Source organism: Mobula hypostoma, chromosome 1, assembly GCF_963921235.1.
Source record: "Mobula hypostoma chromosome 1, sMobHyp1.1, whole genome shotgun sequence".
NCBI classification, from domain to species: domain Eukaryota; kingdom Metazoa; phylum Chordata; class Chondrichthyes; order Myliobatiformes; family Myliobatidae; genus Mobula; species Mobula hypostoma.
Window position 1 is genome coordinate 77,775,838 of NC_086097.1, and position 27,180 is coordinate 77,803,017.

Sequence of the window (27,180 nt, forward strand, 5' to 3'; positions counted from 1 at the left end):
GTACCGGGTCCAATGTTGTTTGTCATATATTAATGATCTGGATGATGGGGTGGTAAATTGGATTAGTAAGTATGCAGATGATACTAAGATAGGTGGTGTTGTGGATGATGAGGTAGCTTTCCAAAGCTTGCAGAGAGATTTAGGACAGTTAGAAGAGTGGGCTGAAGGATGGCAGATGGAGTTTAATGCTGAAAAATGTGAGGTGCTACAGTTTGGTAGGACTAATCAAAATAGGATATACATGGTAAATGGAAGGGCATTGAAGAATGCTTTAGAACAGAGGGATTTAGGAATAATGGTGCATAGTTCCCTGAAGGTGGAATCTCATGTGGATAAGGTGGTGAAGAAAGCTTTTGGTATGCTGGCCTTTATTAATCAGAGCATTGAGAATAGGAGTTGGGATGTAATGTTGAAATTGTATAGGGCCTTAGTAAGGCCAAATTTGGAGTATTGTGTACAGTTCTGGTCACCGAATTATAGGAAAGATGTCAATTAAAATTGAGAGAGTACAGAAGAGATTTACTAAAATGTTGCCTGGGTTTCATCTCCTAAGTTACAGAAGAAGGTTGAACAAGTTAAGTCTTTATTCTTTGGAGCATAGAAGGTTGAGAGGGGACTTGATAGAGGTTTTTAAAATTATGATGGGGATTGATAGAGTTGACGTGGATAGGCTTTTTCCATTGAGAGTGGGGAAGATTCAAACAAGAGGACATGAGTTGAGAGTTAAAGGACAAAAGTTTAGGGGTAACATGAGGGGGAACTTCTTTACTCCGAGAGTGGTAGCTGTGTGGAACGAGCTTCCAGCAGAAGTGGTTGAGGCAGGTTCGATGTTGTCGTTTAAAGTTAAATTGGATAGATATATGGACAGCAAAGGAATGGAGGGTTATGGGCTGAGTGCAGGTCGGTGGGACTAGGTGAGAGTAAGAGTTCGGCACGGACTAGAAGGGCCGAGATGTCCTGTTTCCCTGTTGTAATTGTTATATGGTTATATGGTAGTGAAGGTGGAGGAAGGCTTCAGCAGTGAGCGGTCCCCAGTCATCTTGCATTCCATGTCACTGGACCTTGACCCTGATCTGTCAATGACCAAGTGGCAATGCCCATGCACGTTAAACAACGTCATACACAGGCATCCTCCTTCTACGGAAATCACCCTTAAGTGTCTTGGTATAACATTTCTGAACCCGGAAATTCAGATCAACACACAGAAAATGCTGGAGGAACTCAGCAGGTCAGGCAGCATCTGTGGAAGTGAATAAACAGTTGATGTTTTGGTCCAAGATCCTTCATCAGGACTTTCTGATGTCAGATAAATGGGTCAATTGTCTTCTGTTTTCTCTCTCCTTTCTTTCATGAGTGGTGTGGTCACATTTGTGACCCTCAGCTCAGGCACCCAAGAATCTAAAATTCTGAGAAGAAGTAACCACTGCATCTACTAGATACTTCATTGTTCCCGAAGGAAATTATAGTGTCACAGTAGTATGCAAGTGCACAAATATACAAATATTAGGAAAGAAGTAAAAAGAATAAAAAGACTTGCCTTAAAAAATAAGATGTACAAGATTTACAAGTCAAAGATGACAAAACTCACAAGATTTCCAAGTTCACACTGATAAGATTGAGGCATTGACCGTGTGGATAGTCAGAGGCTTTTTCCCCGGGCTGAGATGGTTGCCACAAGAGGACACAGGTTTAAGGTGCTGGGGAGCAGGTACAGAGGAGATGTCGGGGTGTTTTTTACGCAGAGTGGTGAGTGCATGGAATGGGCTGCTGGCAGCGGTGGTGGAAGTGGATACGATAAGGTCTTTATAGAGACTTTTGGATAGGTACATGGAGCTTAGAAAAAATAGAGGGCTATGGGTAAGCCTAGTAATTTCTAAGGTAGGGAAATGTTCAGCACAACTTTGTGGGCCGAAGGGCCTGTATTGTGCTGTAGGTTTTCTACGTTTCTATGTTTCTAAGATGGTACTGCAAAAATTATCAGTGCACATTCACTGCATCCAGATAAGACGTGATGATAGTATTGCACAGGGTGTGGTAAACAGAATTAAACAGAGCTTAAACAGAGCTCTGGTAAACAGGTTAACAACAGTCTAACAGGAGGGGGTCATCACTTCCCCGGCTCTAAGTTGACTCATTATAGAGCCTAGCGGCCGAGGGTATGAATGACCTTACACAGTGTTCTTTGGAGAAGCGCAGTTGTCTTAGTCTATTACTAAAAGTGCTCCTCTGTTCAGCCAAGGTGGCATGCAGAGGGTGAGAAACATTGTTCAGAATTGCCAGGATTTTCTGTAAGGTCGTTTGTTCTACCACAGTCTCCAGTGTGTCCAGTTTGACTCCTACAACAGAGCTAGCCTTTCCAATCAATTTATTGAGCTTGTTGGCATTACCCATGTTGATGCCATTGCCCCAGCACACCACCACATAGAAGATCATACTGGCGACAACAGACTGATAGAACATGTGAAAGAGAGGCCTGCATACTCCAAAAAGATCAAGTTGGATAAGTCACCAGGACCAGATGAGATGTACCCCAGACTACTGTGGGAGGTAAGGAAGGTGGTTGCTGAGACTCTGGCGATGATCTTTGCATCATCAATGAGGACGGGAGATGTTCTGGAGGATCCGAGGGTTGCAGATATTGTTCCATTATTCAAGAAAGGGAGTGGAGATAGTCCAGGAAATTATAGACCAGTGAGTCTCAAATGGTTGGTAAATTGATGGAGAGGATCCTGATTTATGAACATTTTGAGAGGCATAATATGATTAGGAATAGTTAGCATGGCTTTGTGAAAGGCAGGTCGTGCCTTACGAGCCTGAATGAATTTTTTGAGAATGTGAGCAAACACATTGATGAAGGTAGAGCAGTAGATCTAGTGTATATGGATTTCAACAAGACATTTGATAAGGTACCCTGTACAAGGCTTATTGAGAAAGTTAGGAGGCATGGGATCCAAGGGGACCTTGCTTTGTGGATCCAGAACTGGCTCACCCACAGAAGGCAAAGAGTGATTGTAGACGGGTCATATTCTGCATGGAGGTCAATGACCAGTGGTGTGCCTCAGGGATCTGTTCTGGGACCCCCTACTCTTCATGACTTTTAGAAATGACCTGGATGAGGAAGTGGAGGGATGGGTTAGTAAATTTGCTGATGACACAAAGGTTGGGGGTGTCGTGGATAGTATGGAGGGCTGTCAAAGTTACAGAGAGATATTGATAGGATACAAAACAGGGCTGAGAAGTGGCAGATGGAATTCAACCTAGATAAGTGTGAGGTGGTTCATTTTGGTAGGTCAAATATGATGACAGAGTATAGGATTAATGATAAGACTCCTGGCAGTGTGGAGGATCAGAGGGATCCTGGGGTCTGAGTCCATAAGACACTCAAAGCTGCTGCGCAGGTTGACTCTGCAGTTAATAAGGCATACGGTGCATTGGCCTTCATCAATTGTGGGATTGAGTTTAGGAGCCGAGAGGTAATGATGCAACTATACCCCACTTGGAGTATTGTGCTCTGTTCTGGTCGTCTCACTATAGGAAGGATGTGGAAACCATAGAAAGGGTGCAGAGGAGATTTACAAGTACGTTGCCTGGATTGGGGAGGATGCCTAATGAGAATAGGTTGTGTGAACTTGGCCTTTTTTCCTTGGAGCAACAGAGGATGAGAGGTGTATAAGATGATGAGAGACATTGATCATGTGGATAGTTTTTTTTTCCCCCAGGACTGAAATGGCTGCCACAAGAGGGTACAGTTTTAAGGTGTTTGGAAGTAGGTACAGAAGAGATGTCAGGAGTAATTTTTTTTCACACAGAGAATGGTGAGTGTGTGGAATGGGCTGTTGGGGATGGTGGTGGAGGTGTATACGATAGGGTCTTTTACGAGACTCCTGGACAGGCACATGGAACTCAGAAAAATAGAGGGCTATGGGTAAGCCTAGGTAGTTCTAAGGTAAGAACATGTTTGGCACAGCTTTGTGGGACGAAGGGCTTTATTATCCTGTAGGTTTTCTGTGTTTCTATGATCCCAGTCTCCTCAGGAAGTAGAGGTGATTCTGGCCCTTCTTGTACACAGCTTCTATGTTGATGCTGTAGTCAAGTCTGTCATCCAGATGTACCCCAGGTACTTGTAGGTCCTCACCACATCCACACCCTCACCATCAATAGTATCTTATTATCACCACTTTAAGAGTGGATATAAGTCCTTGAGAATTTGTTAATTTTTCAGGTCTTTTCATTTCTCTGATAAGTTGCCTTTCCCCATTTACATGAACCCTTTTTTCTCAATGGCTGGAGAACTTAAATGCAAATAATTGAAATGATTGCCATAAAATAACTAGATTGTCATTAAATTCCTTTAGCAAAAAAATTGCCATTCCTACTGGTCTTGTCTATATTCAGCTCCAGACTAACCAATGTGGTTGATGCTTAACTTAATCCAGAGACAGTTAGGGTTGGGTAATAAATGCCAACATCGCCAGTGGGAATAACATCACATAAATAAAATTTTAAAAAATAAATTCAGTTTGTTTCCTATTTTCTACATGATGGCAGATACACGAACAACAGAGAGAAGATGCACCTTGCAACTTTTCCTTTTATTATGCAGCTGAAGGGGAGTCTAGGACCAAAGGGCACAGCCTCAGAATAGAAGGACATCCCTTTAGAACAGAGATGAGGAGGAATTTCTCTAGCCAGAGGGTAGTGAATCTGTTCAATTCATTGCCACAGATGCCAGTGGAGGCCAAATCGTTGGGTATATTTAAAGTGGAGTTTGATAGGTTCTTGAGTCATAAGGGCATCAAAGGTTATGGTGAGAAGGCAAGAGAATGGAATTGAAAGGGATATAAATTAACGTGATGAAATGATGGAACAGACCCAATGGGCCAAACAGCCTATTATCTTATGGTCTTAAGTAAAACCAATGCTTTTGCTTTGAAAAAATAACATTTTTTTCAAGAATTTGGCCAAAATTAAACTGGCTGTAGACAGAATATAAATGGAAAGCCAAAACTTAACAAGGTTTAATGGTAACAACGTTTGCACCGTGCCTTGCCATGATGAGAGCAAACAAAAACATAATGCTGATTCCAGAGACTGATGTTACAAACTCAAATTGGTTATTCTTCATGGGTAAACAATGCATTTCATTCAAGCAAGCAGGATGTTTAACACCTACTGAGCACACATTCTCAGTCGACTGCAAGTCTGTTCCAATGGAAAGGGCACATCTGTCTCAGTGGACGATAAACCTGCCACTCCCAGTGACTGTTGGTATAGAAATTAAAACTGGGAAACAAATCATAGCTCCCAAGTAAGGGACCAGCCTGAAAGCAACTTTCAGAACAAAAAACAAATACTGAAGCAGTAATCAACAAAGATTGAGAAAAAGCCATTCTTTGAAAAGAAACTCAGGTACTAAATCATGATGCTGTTGGTGCTGGATCTAAAAGTGAAGGCCAGATTGGCAATCAACTGCAAAAGACTTTCTCAAAACTAGAATTGAAGTGCAGTGTGCTATAATAAAACTGAGAATAAGTTATCTAAACAATTTAAGATTAACTTAAAATGAATATTACCTCTCATTGTTACAATTAGAAGTGCACACCTGCTTCTAAAGGGCAATAATCATACCAGTATCAAAGAAGAGTAGGGTGTGCTGCCTTAATGACTATCATCTGATAGAGCTTCCATCTACAGTGATGGAGTGCTTTGAGAGGTTAGTTATGGTTAGAATTAACTCCTGGCTTGGCAAGGACCTGAACCCACTGCAATCGCCACAATAGGTCAACGGTGGATGTGATCTCACTGGTTCTTCATGTGGCCTTGGATCACCTGGACAATACAAATACCTATGTCAGGATGCTGTTTATTGAGTTCAGTTCACCACTGAAGACAATCAATACTATAGTTCTGATCAAAAAGCTCCAGAGTCTGGGCCTCTGTACCTCTCTCTCCTTGACTTCCTTACTGGAAACCACAATCTGTGCAGATTGGAGACAACGGAGACAACCTCAGGAATTGATTTGTAGAGCCCACAGCTCTACTTTCTCTACACCCATAACTGTGTACCTAAGTTAATTTGAAGTTAAAGTCTGTCCCGAGCCTTATAGGCTCATCAGGCTGATGCTTATGCCGGTTTCCGGGGCATGAAGCGACTAAGAGTACGAGACTCCCCCCAGATAGGACACCAGTCTATCAAGAGGTTAACCCTCAGCATTTTTGCCGGTACCCATTTTCAGCTGGGTGGACTGGAGCAGTGTGTGGTTAAGTGCCTTGCTCAAGGATACAACACGCTGCCTTGGCTGGGACTCGAACTCACGACCTTCAGATCACTAGTCCATCGCCTTAACCACTTGGCCACGCGCCACACACTGTGTACCTAGGCACGGTTCAAATGTCATATATAATTTTGTTAACCACACAACTATTGTTGGCAGAATTTCAGATGGTGATGAGAGGGTCTACAGGAGCGAGAAATACTGGCTAGTTGAGTGATGTTCCAGCAACAACCTTGCACCCATTATCAGTAAGATCAAAGAACTGATTGTGGACTTCAGAAAGGTAAAAATTGGGAACGAACACCAATCCTCATAGAGGGATCAGAAGTGGAAAGATAGAGCAATTTCAAGATCCTAGGTGTAAATATCTCTGAGGATGTAAACTGGACCCAACATATTGCTGCAACTACAAAGAAGGTATGCCAATGGTTATATTTCATCATGAGTTTGAGAAGATTTGGAATGTCACCAAAACCATGAACATTTCTCCAGCTGTACTGTGGAGAGCATGCTAACTGGTCGCATCACCATCTTGTATGGGTTGAGGGGGGTGGTGGCTGCTGCATAGGGCTGAAATAAGCTGCAGAGAGTTCTAAACTAAGTCAGCTCCATCATGGGCACTTGCCAGGACATCTTCAAGGAGCAATGCCTCAAAAACATGGCATCCATCATTAAAGACCCCCAACACCCAGGTCAGGCCTTGGTTCTCAGTTCTACCCTCAGAAAGGACACAGAAATGTGAAAACACACACTCAACAATTCAGGAGCAGCTTCTTCTCCTCTGCCATCCAATTTCTGAATGGACGTTGAACCCATGAACACTACTTCACCTGCATTACTATGCATTGCATTTTACTGCTGCTGGAAAGTCAACAAATCTCACAACATATGCGAGTGATATTAAACCTGATTTTGCTTCTGCATCTAACATATGCAAGTGATTTTGTTGAAAACTTGGCCCCACCTAAAACCTGGTGGAAATCATCTCAGCAGGACAACACAGTATTGGGAGGATAAACAGTCAAAATAGCAGAAGTAAAATAGTTGTGACAGAGGAAATTCTGTACCTATTGGAACACAGATGGTCTGTGCCCTGGCATAAATGCTAAATATTTAGAGGCTAAAAATAATGTGCACATAGAAACCACTCAACCCAAACTGAAATTCAATACTTTGAAATTTATTTCTGCAGTAACTACTACTGACAACATTGTCATCAAAGGCTGACGAGATGGGAAACTGTCATATGCACAATTAACATATAAGAACATTCAAAACTTCAGGCTGCTCTGGCAGAAGAACTTCAATGGCAGCAGAGAACTATTAAATTAATTCAAAAGAGTCCCAGGTGTAAGGGAAGGGGCCTGAGGGCAGATGCTGTTTTTTGGAAAACTGTACTTGGAGTTAATTTAGTCCAAGTCAACAAAGTGCATTACTGGGCAAACTTCCACAGTAATACAACAGAAAAATGACTGGTGAAAATACACGGCAGGGCTGTCAGTATTTGATAAGGAAAAACTGCAGCATATGTCATTCGTGCATCACCTAGCATAAAATAGCCTAAGGAATATCAGGAAAAATAATAAAAATATTTCAATAGATCTTGAAAGGAGCTAAAATCTGAGCAAATCAGACTGGACTTGTAAGTTTCTGTCCGCCAGAGAAAGCAGGATCTCCCAGTGGCCACACATTTTAATTCCACATCCCATTCCCATTCTGACATGTCTATCCACGGCCTCCTCTACTGTAAAGATGAAGCCACACTCAGGTTGGAGGAACAACACCTTATATTCCGTCTGGGTAGCCTCCACCCTGATGGCATGAACATCGACTTCTCTAACTTCCGCTAAGGCCCCACCTCCCCCTCGTACCCCATCTGTTACTCATTTTTATGCACACATTCTTTCTCTCACTTTCCTTTTTCTCCCTCTGAATATATCTCTTGCCCATCCTCTGGGTCAACCCCCCCCCCCCGTCTTTCTTCCCGGACCTCCTGTCCCATGATCCTCTCGTATCCCCTTTTGCCTATCACCTGTCCAGCTCTCGGCTCTATCCCTCCCCCTCCTGTCTTCTCCTATCATTTTGGATCTCCCCCTCCCCCTCCAACTTTCAAATCCCTTACTCACTCTTCCTTCAGTTAGTCCTGACGAAGGGTCTCGGCCTGAAACGTCGACTGCACCTCTTCCTACAGATGCTGCCTGGCCTGCTGCATTCACCAGCAACTTTGATGTGTGTTGCGTGGACTTGTAAGGTTGAATTTTTAGTGTCTGCAAAGTTGTCTGACATTGTAGATTAGATTTAGACCGAAATAAATGGACTCTATATTTTATGGTGAGTTTAAGTTTGGTGGTGCTTCAACCTGCCTAAAATAATTTAAGCAGTGAAAAGAAAACAATGACATGCAATAACCAAAATCAATGCAGAGAAGTCAGAAGCTTAAGAGGAGAAGTTTTTATGTTTTAGGGATGAGCTTCCAGACCACTCATGGGTTCAATGGAGCTAATCAGACAAAATTTATAGTTATCCTTTGCACCAACTGTCTCTTTGCTGAAAGGGAGCTTAGCATTGAAAGCATTTAAATACCCTGGACTTGAATTGACGCAAGGAACAATTTGGGTTGCCAAATGAATTATAGATTTGGAAGGGTGCTCAGATTAGTACCAGGAATGCCTTGATTAACTTTATTACATAAAAAACTAGGAAGAGATCTTGTCAGGGTGGTGACTTTCTCAAATAATTCCTAAATTACCTCCACTTATATAACATTAGAATATTTTATATTGATATCAGGCTCTTACCTATGTGAAAAAAAACTTATAGTATTTTCTTGACAAAGGTTAAAGTTCCACTGTGAACTTTCCAGAGCTCAGTGGTCCCAGTCTGATTTGTTGGATCTGATCCAATTTGCTCACTATCACAAAAGCAGCTGACACTTCATTGGCTCTTCATTCAAAGTCTGGATAGTGAAGATGCATACATCAGGATGTTCTTCGTTGATTACAGCTCTGCATTCAATACTATCATCCGCTCAAAACTAGTCAATAAACTGCAAGACCTAGGCCTCAACACCTTCTTCTGCAACTGCATCACCAATTTTCTCACTTCGAATTGGCAACATCACTTCCACAATCACCATCAGCACAAGTGCACCACAAGGCTGTGCTTAGTCCCCTTCTCTACTCGCTTTGTATTTATGACCATGAGGCTAAACACAGCTCCAATGCCATATTTGTGTTTTCTGACACCACCACTGTTGTTGGTCAAATCAAAGGTGGTGACAAATCAGCATGTAGGAGGGAGATTGAAAATCTGGCTGAATGGTGCCACAACCACAAACTCTCACTCAATGTCAGAAAAACCAAAGGACAGATTATTGAGTACAGGAGGAGGAAACAAGAGTCCATGAGCCAGTCCTCATCAGGAATCAGAGGTGGAGAGGGTCCAAAACTTTAAATTCCTTGCTGTTATCATTTCAGAGGATCTGTCGTGGGTCCAGCATGTAAGTGCCATTACAAAGAAGGCACTTTCTTAGAAGTTTGTGAAGATTCGGCATGTCGTCAAAAACTTTGACAGACTTCTATAGAAGTGCGGTAGAGGGTATGCTGACCAGTTGTATCATGGCCTGGTATGGAAACAGCAATGACTTTGAACAGAAAAGCCTGCAAAAGGTACTGGATACAGCCCAGTTGAACCCTCCCCACCAATGAGCACATCTACAAGGAGCACTGTTGCTGGAAATTAGCATTCATTATCAAAAACCCCCACCACTCAGGCCATAGTCTCTTCTCACTGTTGCTGTCAGGAACGAGGTACAGGAGTCTCAGGATTCACACCACCAGGCTCAGAAACTTTTATTCCCCCTCAACCATCAGGCTCTTTAACCAGAGGGTTCACTTGACTTCACTCGTCCCAAAACTGAACTGATTCCCATTCTATGGACTCAATTTAGAGAACTCTTCAACTCATGTTCTCAATATTTATTTATTTATTATTATTATTATTATTATTATTGTCTATATTTGCACAGTTTGTTGTGTTTTGCACATTAGTTGTTTGCCTGTCTATGTTGTGTGTGTGTGTCTGTATGGGTGTGTTTTCATTAATTATATTGTGTTTCTTTGAATTTACTGTGAATGCTGCAAGAAAATGAATCTCAGGTCAGCATATGGTGAGAGAATAAACTGAAGAATAAACTGACTTTGAACTTTGAGTATTTTGTTTAGTCAATAACGTTACCAGAAAGGCAAGAAATCCTGCACACAAATACTTCAGACTCTTGCAAAGGGTTTCCTGCTCATTTCAGTGGGTTATACCATGATCTGAAAATTCTCTCTATAATTCCTGTTTAAAACTGGAGCTGAAGGACAATGGAAGATAAATATGCAGTGCCATGAAATAAATGAGAACACAATGTAACAATGAGATTGCAAGAGCACTGAAGCTGAAGAACTGTGTAAATAAATTACTTTAGATTAAGCTGAATTCACACTTCCTGCATCTGTACCTTCATATATCATATATACATGATATATTTAAATGAAGAGCAGATTGTTGACATATGGAAGGGGTAGATGAGTGCTTGACTTCCTTATCAGATGACCACAGTCAGTGCGGATCAGAAATAACATCTACTACTCGCTGAAAATCAACACCAGCACACCTCAAGAATGCTTTCTTAGCTCGCTGCTCTACTCTCTGTGCGGCTAGGCACAGCACAAACATCATCTATAAATTTACCAATGACGCAAATGCTATCAAAAAGATCTCAGAAGGTGACAAGGAGTCTCACAGGAGTGAGATGAATCAACTGGTTGAATAGTGTTGCTACTAAAACCTAGCATTCATCGTCAGTAAGACCGAGGAATTGATTGTGGACTTCAAAAAGGAGAAGTTGAAGGGAACACACACCAGTCATCACAGTGGAAAGGGTGAGCAATTTCTATTTCCTAGGTGTCAATATCTCTGAAGATCTGTCCTAGGTCCAACCTATTGATGCATGGCAATGGTTATACTTCATTAAGGGTCTGAGGAGATTAGGTATGTCACCAAAGAATCGAGCGAATTTCTCCAGATGTACCATGGGTAACATTCTAACTGGTGGCATCACCATCTGGTTTGGAGGGGTTGCTGCACAGGATTGGAAAAATCTGCAGGAAGTTCAAGTTCAGCCTCCCCACCATCCAGGACTTCTTTAAAAGGTGATGCCTTAAAAAGGTGGCACCGATCATTAAGGACCCTGCTGCCCAGGACATCCTTTCTTTTCATTGCTCCCATCAGAGAGGAAGTATAGGAGCCTGCTTTGGAGTGGATCCTCGATGCTCTAGGGACAGCTTCTTCCTCTCTACCATCAGATTTATGAATGGACAGTAAATGGATGAACTCCACCTCATTATTTTTTCTTTTGTTTTCCACTACCTATTTACCTTTTTTAACATATATGTTTCTTGTTATAATTTATAGTATGTTTTATGTATTGCACTGTACTGTTTCTGCCAAACAACAAATTTCACAACATATGCTAGTGATAATAAACTTAATTCTAATTTGGTATTTGCCCCAATCTAAAGGAACTGGCAGCTTGATCGGTAACTTTAAATTCCTGAGCAGTAACATATTGGATGAGCTTTCTTTGGCCCAGCACACAGAAGGTGCAACAGCATCTTTAGTTTCTTAAGAGGTTAAGGAGATTTGGCTTGTTATCAAACAAACTTCAACGAATGTGCTGTTGAAAATATCCTGACTGGTTGCATCATTTTCTGGTATGGCAATTCAAAGGCACCGAAATGCAAGAGGCTGCAAAGAGCAGTGGACTCTGTCCAATACATCACAGACACATACCTTGCCACAACAAAGCAAAACCATCATCAAAGATCCCCCACCATCCAAGCCATGCTGCCTTCTTGCACCTACCATTGGGCAGCTGGTACAGAAGTCTGAAATATCACACCATCAGATTCAGGAACAGCTACTTGAATTCAACTATTTGGTTCTTGAACAAACCTGCACAGACCTAACCACTACCTTAGTACAGAAACACGATGTCCACTTCGACCACTCTGCACTAAAACAAACTATTTTCTGTTCTAATTGCATTCTTCATTGTAACAATTGTGAACAATTTATGTTTAATTGATATTTTCTTGTAAATAGTGCTAATAGGATGCAATGTGCCTGTAATACTGCTGCAAATAAGTATTTTTGCCCCTGTGGATACAATATAAAACGGTAAGAATCATGATAGAATATTCAGTGAAATATCTTATGAATTATATTAAACTAATTTTGGCTCAAAGAAGATAACTAACAGCAGATGAAGCAAAAAGAATTGCCCACTTTACATCCTCTCATAACAGTATTTTTGTTTTTGACTAAGAAAATGTGCATGTCACACTTAAAGCTGCGTAGTAAGCTGGCTTTATGTTCCAAAACTGGTCACAAATCGATATGAAAAACTTATCAGTCATCATGAATCATTGACACAAGAGACTACAGAAACTGGAATCTGGAGCCATGAACAATCTGCTGGAGTTCTGGTCTGTGGAAGGAATGTTCCGATGTAGGGTCATTGACCCAACTTTAAATCCTTTTCTGCTGCCTGATTTATTAACTGTCGCCAGCATTTCCTACACATACATTCAGTAAATACTTAATTATGTACACCTGTTGATGCTTGTTAATGCAAATATTTAATGAGCCAATCATGTAGCAGCAACTCAATGCGTAAAAGCATGCAGATTTGGTTAAGGGGATCATTTGTTGTTCAGGTCAAACATCAGAAGGGGGAAGAAATGTGATCTGAGTGACTTTGACTATGGAATGATTGCTGGTGCCAGGTGGGGAGCTATGAGTATCTCAGAAACTGAAGATTTCATGGGATTTTCATGCACAACTGTTTCTAAAGTTTATAAAGAATGGTTAACCAGCATTACTGCAGAATAACTGCTGGTGCCAGACAGGATGGTTTGAATATCTACCCTTTTATATTCTTGTCCTCTCCAAATGAATGCTAACATTGCCCTTGTCTTCCTTACCACTGATTCAACATGCAGATTAGCCTTTAGGGAATCCTGCACAAGGACTCCCAAATCCTTTTGCACTTCTGATTTTTGGATTTTCTCCCCATTTACAAAATAGCCTATGCCTTTATTCCTTCTATCAAAATGCTTGATCAAACATTTCCCTACACTTCATTCCAACTGCCACTTTTTTACCCATTCTCCCAATCGGTCCAAGTCCATCTGCAAACTCCCTATTTCCTCAACACTACCTGCTACTCCACCCATCTTTGTATTAAATGCAAACTTGGCCAGAAAGCCATCAATTCCATCATCCAAATCATTGACATAGAACTGAAAAGAAGCTCTCCCAATATCGACCCCTGTGGAACACCACATGTCACTGGCAGCTAACCAGAAAAGGCCCCTTTATTCCCACTCGTTGCCTCCTGCCAATCAGCCAATCTTCTCTCTATCCAGATATCTTTCCTGTAATACATGAGTACTTATCTTGTTAAACAGTCTCATTAGCGGATGCTTGTCAAAGGCCTTTGAAAATCCAAGTAAGCAACATCCACTGACACTTCTTTATATATCCTGCCTGCTTTTTCCTTAAAGAATTCCAATAGATTTGTCAGGCACGATTTCCCCTTAAGGAAACCATGCTGACTTTGGCCTATTTTATCATGTGCCTCCATGTACCCTGAAACCTCATCCTTAATAATCAACATCTTCCTGACCATTGATGTCAGGCTAATTGCCTATAATTTCCTTTCTTCTGCCTCCATCCCTCCTTAAAGAATGGAGCATATTTGTGAGTTTCCAGACCTCCGAGAACCATTTGACAATCCAGTGATTCTTGAAAGATCATTACTAATGCCTCCTGGTCTCTTCAGCTACCCCATTCAGAACCCTGATGTGTAGTCCATTCGGCTCTAGTGACTTATTTACCTTCAGACCTTTTAGCTTCTCAAGGACCTTCTCCTTAGTTATAGCAATTACACTCACCTCTGCTCCCAGGCACTCTTGTATTTCTGGCCTACAGCAAGTGCTTTCTACAATGAAGACTGATGCAAAATACTTATCAAATTTTTTCACCATTCCTTTGTTTCTCATTACTAGACCTCCAGTGTCATTTTCCAATGGTCCATTATTCACTCTCACCTCTCTTTACTCTTTATATATCGGGAAAAAAACTTTTCGTATCCTCTTTGATATTTTAGGATAGCTTACTTTCATTTTTCATCTTTGGTTGCCTTCTGTTGGTTGTAAATGCTTCCCAATCCTAGTCATAGTCATAGTCATACTTTATTGATCCCGGGGGAAATTGGTTTTCGTTACAGTTGTACCATAAATAATAAATAGTAATAAAACCATAAATAGTTAAATAGTAATATGTAAATTATGCCAGGAAATAAGTCCAGGACCAGCCTATTGGCTCAGGGTTTCTGACCCTCCAAGGGAGAAGTTGTAAAGTTTGATGGCCACAGGCAGGAATGACTTCCTATGACACTCTGTGTTGCATCTCGGTGGAATGAGTCTCTGTCTGAATGTACTCCTGTGCCCAGCCAGTACATTATGTAGTGGATGGGAGACAGTGTCCAAGATGGCATGCAACTTGGACAGCATCTTCTTTTCAGACACCACCATCAGAAAGTCCAGTTCCATCCCCACAACATCACTGGCCTTATGAATGAGTTTGTTGATTCTGTTGGTGTCTGCTACCCTCAGCCTGCTGCCCCAGCACACAACAGCAAACATGATAGCACTGGCCACCACCGACTCATAGAACATCCTCAGCATCGTCTGGCAGATGTTAAAGGACCTCAGTCTCCTCAGGAAATAGAGACAGCTCTGACCCTTCTTGTAGACAGCCTCAGTGTTCTTTGACCAGACCAGTTTATTGTCAATTCGTATCCCCAGGTATTTGTAATCCTCCACCATGTCCACACTGATCCCCTGGATGGAAACAGCGGTCACTGGTACCTTGGCTCTCCTCAGGTCTACCACCAGCTCCTTAGTCTTTTTCACATTAAGGTGCAGATAATTCTGCTCACACCATGTGACAAAGTTTCCTACCGTAGCTCTGTACTCAGCCTCATCTCCCTTGCTGATGCATCCAACTATGGCAGAGTCATCAGAAAACTTGTGAAGATGACAGGACTCTGTGCAGTAGTTGAAGTCCGAGGTGTAAATGGTGAAGAGAAAGGGAGACAAGACAGTCCCCTGTGGAGCCCCAGTGCAGCTGATCACTCTGTCGGACACACAGTGTTGCAAGCACATGTACTGTGGTCTGCCAGTCAGGTAATCAAGAATCCATGATACCAGGGAAGCATCCACCTGCGTCGCTGTCAGCTTCTCCCCCAGCAGAGCAGGGTGGATGGTGTTGAACGCACTGGAGAAGTCAAAAAACTTCCTCTAAATTTACAGAAAATTTTGGTATATTATATGCCCTTTCTTCTGCTTTAGTGTTTTCTTTGACTTCCTTTGTCATACAGAGTTGCCTTAGAATACTTTGTATCTTTGAGATGCATCTAACCTGCATCTTCTGAACTGCCTTTGAAACTCTAGCCGTTGCTGTTCTGACATCATCCCTGCTAGTGTCCCTTTCCAATCAATTTTGGCCAGCCCTCTCTAACGCTTCTGTTATTCCCTTTACTCCACTGTAATACTGATTCATTTGACTTCATCTTTTCCCTCTCAAACTGCTGGGTGAATTCCATCATATTGTGATCACTTCCTCCCAAGGGTTCCTTTACCTTAAGCTCCCTAATCAAATCTGGTTCGTTATACTATCCAGAATTGCCTTTCCCTAGTGGGTTCAATCACTAGCTGCTCTAAAAATCCATCTCATAGGTATTGAACAATTCTCTCCCACGGGATCCAGCAGCAACCTAATTTTCCCAATTACCCGTATATTGAAATCTCCCATGACTGTCGTAACATTTCCATAATTACGTGCCTTTTCTATTTCCCATTTATATTTATATCCGACATCCTGGCTACTACTTGGGGACCTGCATATACAGTACTGTGCCAAAACCTTAGGTACATCTTTAAAGAATCTGTAAAGTGAAGATGCTTTCAAAAATAATGAAATGAAAAGTTTCTAAATATCAAAAAAATACTATAGAGAGTAATAAATGGTAAAAAACTAAATCAAATCAATACTTGGTGTGACCTTTAAAACTGCATCCATTCTCTTAGGTACACTGTCATGCAGTTTTATTAAAAAAAATCAGCTACTAGGTTGTTCCAAGTATCTTGGAGAACTTGCCACAGTTCTTCTGCAGACTTTGGCTGTCTTGCTTGCTTGTGTTTCTCCAGATAATCCCAGACAACCTCGATGATGTTGAGATCAGGGCCCTGTGGAGGCCATACCATCTGAAACCATATCAAATAAATCTAGGGTGCCTGAGATCTTTGCACAGTATTGTAACTCTCATCAGGATCTTTTTTATACCTGTACATTCTTATTTCTGCCCACAAGGTAGAGACCCCATGTCTCCTCTTTCTAAGGATTTTACTTTATTTTTTACTAACAGAGCTCCCACCCCCTCTTCTTACCTGCCTGTCCTTTCAATACAAGGCATATCCTTGGATGTTAAGCTCCCAACTATTTCAGCCACATCTCAGTGATGCCCACAACATCATACATACCGATCTCTAATTGCACTAGAACATCATCTACCTTATTCTGTATACTGCATAGATTCAGATATAACACCTTCCCTTCAGTATTCATCACACTTTTCAATTTGACCCCCATTACACTTCAACTCAACCCACTGACTGCAATTCTGCCCTGTCATCTGCCTGTCTAGCCTTAGTCTCACTACCAACTTCGCCGTCCTCAGCATTATCACTCTGGTCCCCATCCCCATGCCAATCTAGGCATTCTGATTACTGTATCCTGTGTTTAAGACATGAAAATACAAAGTTTATTCCTCTACACCAGAGATACAGGCTGCAAATTTCCTTTAGCTTTCTCCCAGCCATTTCATCAGAACCTATTCATGAGCACCTTTGAATCAGATTTTAACCTTCGAGTATCAGATCCTTCAGAAACTTTTCCATGCGACAATTACCTGTTGATGATCAGTGATCATTAGATCTTCTTTCAATAGTCAGATGTAAATAATAAATTTAATGTTCAAGCACCAGACACTCAGCTGTCCTGACACTTCCTGATGGGAATACAACATCAGGACATAGAAATCCAACTCTCAACCATTGACAAATAACAATCAGGCTGCATCCAGATTAGTGTGCCTTGCCCCATAGAAAGCACCACAAAAGATTTGTAGCTTACCAGAACTAACTTCAATACAAAAAATACTTACCTGAATTCAGTTCTCTCCTTCACTCTCCATCCATCTTGTCTTTCCCTACCTTCTGCCTCACCCTGGATCCCGCCACAATATTGTAATCCAGCTTGTGTTTGAAATTCTACTTGCTTTCAACTTCTCCTGGGTAACACTGTGGGGAATTAATCATATATTGTTAAAAAAATAGAACAGTAAACAGTCTGCCTGAAGAAGGAATTGTTGCCCCAAGTACATTTCCTATTTGGACTATTAATCTAGGAGATGAGGGAAACTTCGTGGCTTTCAATGAAAGCCAACAAACCCAGTCAAATGAAAAGAAAAATGTTTGCTCCATATTCCGCCAGTTATGTGAAAATTGCTTTGTTCCATTTTCTGGGTTTCCGGTTTAATTCAACATTGGCTGTGCATGACACCATATATCACAGTTTATGTATGTATAGAGTTTTTCTTCCCTCAGCTGTCTGGATCATTTCCAAAGAGAGATTTCTTCAATTTAGGGAAATTAGCAAGGTTGAAAGCATTGCAGCCATGTTGTACTTTTTGCTGCAAAAATTCCATGAGGTTGACAAGCTTGAGGGTCTACAGAAAAAGTTCAGGATTTATCCTCCCTAGTTTATGCAAAGTTCATGAGTTTATTTTCTTCTGAATATACAGTATTCATCCAATATCTATGGAAAGAGAAACGAAATACACAGCAATTTTGAAAATTAAAAGGAGTGATTTGATTTGGGTCTTATTTTTGGAAGCAACGTGGTGTGTCTGCAATTTCCACTTTGTAGTGGCTACTCTGTTCCTGCTGGTGACAGGGAGTATGGTTTGGGAGCAGCCAAAGAAATAAGAACAATGCCTTTGGGACCTCACTATTCTGTCAGTTAGAAAAAGAAAACTTCCATTGATGTAGTGCTGTTCATGAACTCAAGATGACCCCTGGATTTTTTAACCAATCTTATTTTTATCGTAGAAAGGTAGCAATAATGAAAGCAGGCATATGTTCAGAAGTCCCCACCACTGGCAATATCTGTGTAACTTGTGAGCTGAGTGAGGATATATTTGGCCAGGATATGAGGAAGTAGACATTTGATCTTCTTTGAACTTGTGGCTTTGGATCCTTATTGCCCAATGGAGACCAGAGAAAACATGGATTTAACATCTCAAAAACAAAATGGGGCCACAGATCACAGCCCCAGTGAGACTTGTGTGGTCAACTCCCTGGGGCGAAAGCCAAACTTGCAACCATCTTATTCCCATTGCTCCCCATCAGCCTCAGTGATTGAGATGAACTTTCTAAAACGAAGTGCACAGGATCTTGGAAGCAAATAGATTCTTAAGTGAATATACCAACTGCTTTCAAATACTTCATAAAAAGAAAAGATTCTTAAATGCTCTTGACATGTTTTAGGAACTTATCATATCAAATCTACTGTGCCCTCTCAACGCCTTTAATCAAACACTTCTGACTTAGTTTTACAGAAAATCCATCTCCTCGCTGCTGCTTATTTTTAGTGTAAAGGCAGTTAATATGCTGATATTATTCTATCAAAGTGAAAGCCTCTGTTTTCCAAGTAGCAGTCTGCTAGCCTTCCCCACGTATTTTAAGCGGCAAGGGTAATTAGGCAATGTGAGTAGGCCCCAACTAGGCGCTGCGTTGTTCACATGAAAAGTCAGCCAGAGATTTACTTGTAGCTGTCCAACATTTATGATTATTTGCTTTCTTGGCTGCAAAGTACCAAAGAAGGAATCAATCCCATTTTTTCATATGAACAGCTTGAACAGATCTTCAGAAAAAAAGATCTTGGCAAACAGAAATCTCAATCCTTACTGTCTGGAACACAGAGTAACCCCTTTGGAGTTATAACCCATGAACTAGGGAACTATTCAAGCACTAGGCCCCTTCGTACAGACTAACCTATTGACCAAATTTATTTATTATTGAACAACAGCACCAGAAACATGTCAAAGTACTGCACATCACAAAGAGTGATTTAGAGAAAGACATACAATTACGTAAAGAAGTTTCTCCTTTTTGGTTTTTCATAAATCTTTGGAAAGATTTAGTGCTAGAAATTGAATATAATAGCTCAAATATTGTATAATAAATTGCAACTGTGGTATAATGGCTTGCATACTGGAGAGCTCTTGCTGACACTTGGCACACCAACCACCAAAGCACCCGTGACATGAATCAACCAGCAAAGCTCACTTAAAGCCATCTTGATGAAATTTTACCACGTATTCCTGATTAAAGGTCATCCAAGGGACTGAGAATTTAACAATGGCTACGGCTTGTAGCTTTCTGGGGGTGGTGGTCACCTCTACATCTTTACAGTCACACAGAAGTGGTATTGTATTCAGTCATGCCAATGCTATGAAAAACCTTTCCTTTATTAACTCTGCCCTGGGACTTTTGGTGGTGGTTCTGTGGACAGAAGTCTCAATTACACTTTCTCTATTTCCCCCTCATTTCCCTTCATCTTATCACCCCTGAGATTGAACAAATGTAGAAATCCCCTGTTACTTTCCTTCCACCCCATGACCTTTTGCATCTAATGCACTATTGTTTACAATTCCCATCAACTTCTAAAATGTTCCTACCACACTTATTCCATCTTCCTTTCTCCTTTCTGCATTCCACAGTGAAATTCTCATTTTACAATTTCTTGGTCCACTTCTTCATCCTCAACCACCACTCCCCATCCATTGCACCTTACCATACAACCAGAGGAAATGCAACATCTGTGTCTTCACCTTTTCCCTGCCTACCATCCAGGGGCCCTGAGCAATAATTCCAAATGCACTTCTTCCCATCTACTTCACTGCTTTCAGTGATCACAATGTAACCTCCCCTACACTGGAGAAATGAAACTTCAAAGTGATGATTGTTTTGCAGAGCCCTTCCATGTCGGCATTGATACAGCTCACTAACAGCTTATGTCTATCAGTAGTACAGCTCACTTCTTGTTCCCCCTCTTATGAAATTCTTACATCGACAATAGACTCTGCACTTTGCAAACCCCTACGTTGACTACACTTTCCCCACCCTTGAATTTCCTCTTCTTTCTGGACATGCCTGTAGTCCATCTCCCAAGCAACAAGACACCCATTCTGTTTCCATGTCCTGTTTTGAACTGTTGGGTTGCGTTGGTACGTGGGCGATATTAAATGAATGGAAGTGCTGTTTTTGTTCTATCGAAACCAATTGAACATTCCCTGACACCATAAGCTGTCACAATGACATTCACAAGGAAGCTTTACAGTTCTGTTTTTATGAACATTGTAGAGCAGGATGTCTGATATTTAATCTACTGATTAAATCAGTGAACCACACTATTATCATTAGCATTACTTGTAAATCCTTAGGCAAAGCTACTTTCAGACTGCTTTGCTTTGATTGTTTTGAAAAAGAAAGAACAAAAGACAGCTTCATCATTAGACCCAAGAGTTATTCCAAAAACTTCAGTAACATTAATATGAAGTTTTAATTACATCAACTATTGCACTCGCAATACATTAAATGAATTTGACTTCAATCCTATAATCATGCTTAATAAAATGAGACTGTACAGATATCAGCCAAGGAGTTCAACAGCTGTGTTACAGTTAGTTCTCAAGATGGATAATGCATCTGTCACAGAAGAATGTATCTTAAATGTTATTTCCTTAAGGGTTTAGTAATAGAGCCATCATCTTGGTTAAATGGTAGCACTCTCAACTTTCAGTTAGAAGTCTCACGCTCAAGCCTTGTTTTACAAAATATAATGCAGCATCTCAGTACTTAAAGAATACTATACCGTTAAGGACGTTGTCCTTTGAATGTGACCACAATCAGGGACCACGTATGGCTGTTTACATACACTCAGGAGTTTGTCTTTGCTGCCATCTTGTGCCATGTGGCTTCCAGATCAGTTTTCAGGCCTCTCCGATCAGACTCACTGAGGATCCTAGGAACTCACATTCAATTGACCTTTCACTTCTTCTTACCTCCTATTACTTCCCCCTGAGGCCCCTCCTTCTTCCCTTTTTCCCTAGGTTCACTCTCCTTTCTTATCAGATTTTTCTGCTCCAGCCCTTGATGGTTCCCACCCACTTGGCTTCACCTTTCAGCTAGCCTCTTTCCCCTCCACCCACCTTTTTATTCAGGCATCTCCCCCTTTCCTCCTCATTCCTGATAAAAGGTCTCAGTCCAAAACATCTACTGTTTACTCTTTTCCATGGATGCTGCCTGACCTGTTGAGTTCCTCCAGCATTTTGTGTGTGTTGTGAAAGATAAATTATATATTTTTTCATTGCTGTGCCCATTTCCCTACTTAAAACTAGAGACTTCTTCAAATGCAAAGTCATGTCTGTAAACTTCTTCAGGTCAAATAGGTTAAATAAAAAGTGTGTTTTTCCAAACCAAACTAAAGTTTTAGTTAAACTGATGCTTGCCTGCCTGTCCCTATTGCGTGTTTTCTAATTCATACTTTGTTGTCTTGGAGTTTACTTGTTACACTTGCTTACTGCAATCAATCATTCTGTAGTGACGGGATAATGTCCTTCTAGTTAAAATATTTTCTTTCTGCTCATTCTCTAATCCAGTCTTTCTTTCCCTTATTTTCTTTATCTATTTAACATCTATTGATCTATTTCCTTCTCCACCATCCTTTATTCTCTTCCTCAACTCTTAACATTAACCTGAGTTATTTATACCTCAGACACTCTTTTTTTGCAGTCTGGGAGTGAGAGCACTAGCGTGAACAAGCCTGGCGGGGGAGATACAATGAATCTTCCTTTATCCTTAATCATTTTTGTTTGCAAGTTTGACTGGAAATTCTGCTTGGACATTGAATTACAGAAAAAAAAACTCCTGTGGCTGAAAAAGCAATTGTTAGCTAAGCCCACATGCGAAGGTCAGCAATCTGGTGAAATAATGGAAGACTGTGTAAAAGGTTAAGGATAGAAACCTGGGGAAATTAATAGAAACCGAGAAATACTTTGAATTATCAACTTTGAATATCAACTTAAAAAGAATCAGTTTAAAGTATAAAATAAAAGGAAACAGTTTTGCAATGAAAAAACAAAATAATAATTTGGCTGCATTAAACAGCCACGGGCAGCACGGTACCAAAGTGGTTAGGGCATGCTTTACAGTGCCAGTGATTACGGTTCAATACCCACCACTGTCTGTAAAGACGGTCTCCCACATTCCAGACATATGGGTTAGGGTTAGTAAGTTGTCGGCATGCTATGATGGTGTCAGAAGCATGGCGACATGTGCAGCCTGTCTCCAGTACATCCTCAGGCTGTGCTGCTCATTGGTGCAAATGACACACTTCGCTGTGTATTTTCACGTGACAATGTGCATTTGACAGATAAAACTAAACTCATTTTTAAAGATCTTTATCTTTAAAGAAATGTGTCCCCAACAGGTAGTCCAGATGTTTATCCACAAGTTATTTTGACTGACACATTTTATTAAAAAATTCATTTTAAATAGTTAATAATGTGGAATTCAATTTACGCAATAGCAAATTAGATACTGATTATAATCCAGAAATAAAGACACACCTACCAAAAAACCTTTAAAACAGTAACAAAAATATTGTTGAAATTTTAGCATACACGTGTAACGCTCAGTTATATTGGCTCGTATATGTCTAGGGGAAATCCCACCCAGCACCGGCCTGAACACTTCCCACGGAGTCGGTCGCTGTACCGCTGCCGCCCGAATCAATCCCAGACATCAATCATCAGCCAGCACACACAGTACATTTTACCAAGTACACTTTATAGATATTTCTAAGTCTATGACATTAATATAAATTTGATACAGAAAAGGAAGTAATGAAAAAAAAGGCGCCAAGACTTATCAAAGTCCAAGTTCTTCGTGCGCAACTGTTGGAGCTCAGTCAATTCCTGACGACCACCCGGATCCAGTCGACCCACGGCTTGGGACCACCCAAAGTGATCGACTGGAGCCTTTCCGCATGTCCGCCGTCCTCCCCATCTCTCCTGTGACTCCTCGCCAAAAACCCCGTTCCCAGTCATATAAGACAGCATTATCATCCGAAAAAAAAATGATACATGAACACCCATTGGCTAATAGCACCCTGCTGTCTGTATTAACCCAAGCAAATGTCGACTTTCTCAGCATTTAACATAACAAAGAAGCATTCCCCAGTATAACATAACAAAGAAGCCATTTTAAATTTAACATACAAAAAAAAGAAAGATCCCGTACACACGTTTTGCATATAACTATCATATTGGGATATATTTACAGGCACGAGTTGTCATGGTCCGGATCGGGGGCCCTTTAAATTTACCTTGTTTATGTTACGATCCGGACCATTGATTCCCTGTTTCCCCGTGTCCCTCGGCTTTGGCGATTCGAGGCAATTAATGCTCGGCTGAACCGGTAGTTTATAGTCTCCGGCTTTCAGCCGTATGGCGCGAGAGCATCTGCAAAGTTATCAAAGGCACGGTGTGCCGATGTCATCTGGCCGGAGCAAGCCTAGTCTCTGTCGAAGCGTGTGCCAGTAATTTGCCCTTCCTCACCGGAGCAACTCTGTCCAGTTACCTCGCCAAAGCGAGCCTGCAAAGTTTTCTCAGCAAGGTAGGTCTGTCAGTTAACCCGCCGGAGGGAATCAAGAACCGCTGTCTACTGTTCCCGGGCTGAGTCGAGAGCTCGCCAATACCTGGACGTTCCAAGTCAAGTCCTGGCCCTGGCGGTCTGTGATTCCTGTCCTACGCCCTTGTCTGCACTCGAGCTCCAAGTCAAGTCCTGGCCCTGGCGGCATTCAAGCACCAAGTCAAGTCCTGGCCCTGGGGGCATTCAAGTACCAAGTCAAGTCCTGGTCCTGGCGGCATTCAAGTACCAAGTCAAGTCCTGGTCCTGGCGGTTTCCCAGTTCTGAGTCAAGTCCTGGCCCTGGTGGTCTGTGATTCCTGTCCTACCCCCTTGTCTGAATCCCTTCTCTGCCCCTCTCACCTCTAGCCCTCGTCTGCAGCCGCCTGCACTTCAGTCTAGTTCCATCACCGGAGCTAGATAGATACTGTCTGGTGTTCATTCGTGTTGGTCTTGTCTTGTCTTGTCCTCACCTCCGTGGGGTAAGTCAGACCATCTTGCTATTGCCCCGCGGGGAGTCATGTCTTGTCTTGTCTTGTCCTCGCCTCCGTGGGGTAAGTCAGGCTGTCTTGCCGTTGCCCCGTGGGGGGTCATGTCTTGTCATGTCTTGTCCTCGCCTCCGTGGGGTAGGTCAGGCTGTCTTGTCGTTGCCCCGCGGAGGGTCATGAGTCCCGGCCCTATGTCCTGTACCCAAGGAGGGGTCCCAGCTCTCTGTTCTGTGTGTGAGTCCCGGCCCTATGTCCTGTACCCAAGGAGAGGTCCCGACTCTGTGTTCTTTCTATGTGTCCATGGTTCCATGTACCTGCTCCCCGAGACCGAGGCTCTGTGTTCCCATGTTCCTCCTCTCCCTAGCCCATGTCATGTCCTTGCCTGGTTCTGGGGTCCGAGCCCGAAGCAAGACCCAGGTACTGGGTCCTTGCCCAGTCTCTGGCTCGGAGACCATACCCTAGCCTCTTCATGTCTCCTCTAGTTCAGGGAGCCGATTCCGAGTCCTAGCCCAGACCCTTGGTCCCAGCCTAGTCGTAGTCCTCAGTCCTTGTTCAGTTCACTATTCCTACTCCTGCCTTGCTCTCCTGGTTTCAAACAATAAACTAAATTTAAGTAACCTCACAAGATGTGTCTTGCATTTGGGTCCACCCTTGCTCCCAATGCCCCCGCCATTGTGACAGGAGTATGATAATTATTTTTTTCTAAACGGTTCTGAATTTTATATTGTTTTCCAGGCAGCAAAATGCAAGTTATTTGAGATGAAATGTCAGACTAATATTTGCAGTCAGAGATGAGCTCTTGCCAATAATTTACTCTTTAACTTTGATACGTTAGGAAAGTGTTTATTTAGATGTATCCAGCCTTAGTTTCACCTAGTCTTCCTGGACAAAAGCCCAGGCAGTGCCTATCTCCAGCCTATGACCTGGGTGTCTATGAATGGTGACAATCAATTGGCATACTAGTATTTGATTTTCATAAGTGCCCATTAGATGAAATGAAGAATTACAGGCTTCAGTTGACCTAATGAAGCCTGTATATGTCCAACGTCTAAACTCTAAAAATTTTTGAGTCATGGTATACAGCATGGAAATTGGCCCCATAGACCACTGTGGTTTGCCAGCTATCAAATACCCATCTGTAATAATCCCTATTTCTAATCATGAAAACATCATCCTCTAAGCCAAGTCTTTTCAATTGCTTACATGAATATTCTTGAAATGTTATGAGTTTACCTGCTTCCATCACCATCTCAGAGAGAACAATCTAATTTCATCCACCCTCTGGGTGAAAGCAATTTGTCTTCAAATCCCAACTAAATTTTCTATCCCTTAGATTAAACTTAAGATTGCTGGTTATGGACAAGATGAGTTTCTCAATGTTTACACTGTGATGGATATTAATTTCCAGGGCTGGGGTTCTCTTGTTTTTGCCAAGCTTAGCTTTCTAAACACACGCAGCTGCCACTTGTAAAGATCAAACAGTTGTAAGTTAAACTCCCAACTACATTCTTTGTTTAGCTGCTGGTTAGAAACGGGAGCCAATCTTCAGTTTTTTTAGTGTAAATGGCAATCAATAATCAGTTTGAAGTTAAAGGGACAGCTTTGCAAACAGACGCACTGTATATAGAAAGTAGGATGTTGAGTCACAGTACCTGGACTGACTTCTCAAGAGGTGCAGTGTAATTAATGTGCCCAAATCAATGGGCACATTAATTTGGCTTGTTTCAAAACCAGACAAGAAGGGTAATAGACCAGATGGATAATATCATTTTGCATATCAAACTGCTGATCTGTTAATAGTTGGGAAGCTTGTATGCTCAGAGTCAGCTTCACAACACTAATTATGAGCGTCTGGATATTGTTTAAAATGGGTATCTGCGGAAATATCATATGCATGTAAAGTCACCCAACAAGCAAACAAAAGCCATATATATGAAGAAAGACGATATATATGAAGAGAGCGGTTCAGAATTATTAGGAATAGAGTTAGAAACATAAACAAGAATGTCAGAAACACAGGGTGAACTAAAATCTATTCCTTTGTCTTTGATTTCTGCATTGGAGGATTTGTTCACCTGCATCATAGGTATGTCTTTTTAGCTCCTAGGAATTGTACCTGTGTTTTGAAATCATTTGAGTTTCAGAAATAGTTTATAATTTGGAAGCCTTTTATAAGATAGAAATCATCTCTGAGTTTTCAGTATGTTATAAGAATGTTACTTGAAGTTAAGCATCTATTACTGAAAATTAATGAACTGTATTTAAGCTACTTTGTTATCTAGAAGTATCTTTTCCTAGTAGGGAAGAGGGGTTCACTGCTCCAATAGTGGGTATTGGCAGCTAAACTCACTGTGGAGAATAAACAGGGATGACTAACCTTTGAAGATTGAGTAATTACAGTATAATCTCCCTTTAGTGAGTGTACCCATAGCTATTTATATTGGACAGGTCTAAAGATCTCGCCTTGAGTTTAGAACTTCATGTCACCAAA